Source organism: Leucoraja erinacea, chromosome 27 (genome assembly GCF_028641065.1).
Source record: "Leucoraja erinacea ecotype New England chromosome 27, Leri_hhj_1, whole genome shotgun sequence".
Classification (NCBI taxonomy): Eukaryota; Metazoa; Chordata; class Chondrichthyes; order Rajiformes; family Rajidae; genus Leucoraja; species Leucoraja erinaceus.
Genome location: NC_073403.1, coordinates 13,181,615 through 13,182,943, shown reverse-complemented (window position 1 = coordinate 13,182,943; position 1,329 = coordinate 13,181,615).

The window sequence follows — 1,329 nt, the reverse complement described above, 5'->3', positions numbered from 1 at the left end:
TGACATAATGAACTGCAGATGCTGGAATCTTCAGCAAAACACAAAGTGTTGGAATAATTCAATGGGTCAGGCAGTATAAGTGGAGGAAAAGTGTAGGTGACTTTTCAGGTGTGGACCCTTGCTCAGCCTTTAGACCACAGAGGTTTAACAGGAGAAGGCAGAGAGAGGTTTAATACTAACCCAAGGGGTAACTTTCTCACACAAGGCATGGCATGTATAAGGAAAGAGGTGTTAAGATGAAAAATTGAGGCAGGAACAATAACATTTAATAGATATTTGCACAGATACATGGATAGGAAAGGTTTAGAGGAATATGGGGCTCAAACTCGCAAATGAGAATGACCTAGAAAGGCATTTGATTGGCATGGACTAGTTGGGCTGAAGGACTTGTTTCCATGTTGTATGACTATGAAAAATGGTAATGGACAGGTCTTACTTTGAAATAACGGGGAATGGCAATTTAGGCAGTAATCAGCCACCACGTAAGTGAACACCATAGGGTCAGAGCCATAAAGCACGGAATTAGGATCTTCAGACAAACTTGCCCAAGCTGCCCCATCTACCATAGTTCCACCTGCCTGTGTTTGGTCCATACACCTCTAAACATTTCCTATCCATGTACCTGTCCAAATGTCTTTTAAATGTTTAGGGTGAGAGTGGCAAAGTTTAAAGGAGATGTGTAGGGCAATTTTTTTTTTTTTTTTTTTTTAAACAGAGGGTGGCGAGTGCCTGGAAGGCGTTGCTGGGATTGATGCAGATATGATAGAGCCATTTAAGAGGCTTTCAGACAGGCATACGGATATGCAGGAAATGGAGGGATATGGATTATGTGTAGGTAGATAGGAGATGGTCTTGACATCATGTTCAACATAGACATTGTGGGCCAAAGGGCCTGTTCTTGTGCTGTACTGTTCTATGGGTTGGGAAACTGCTGAAGGGTCCCGACCCGGATCATCATCTGTCTATTTCCCTCCACAGACGCGCCTGACCTGCTGACTTCGTCCTGTACTTTATTTTTTTTAACTGTTGCAGAAACGTCAGTGCAAAGGACGTGATAGCATCAGGTCCCATGTTTTGTACCTAACTCACAGCAATGATTCAGCCACATAGAGCACCCTAAGGCTAAGCAGTGTCCAGATAAAAGGCATTAACCAGCTCAGAGAAGAGGAACACACAGCACACTGATATAATCTTGCTGCAACATTTATTTAATAATATAATAACCATATTACACAGAATAAAGTGCACAAATAAGCTTTAAACCAACAGACACACAAACACACATCTGGCTGGAACAATTCAACAAAAATGAGCAGACAAATATTTGGA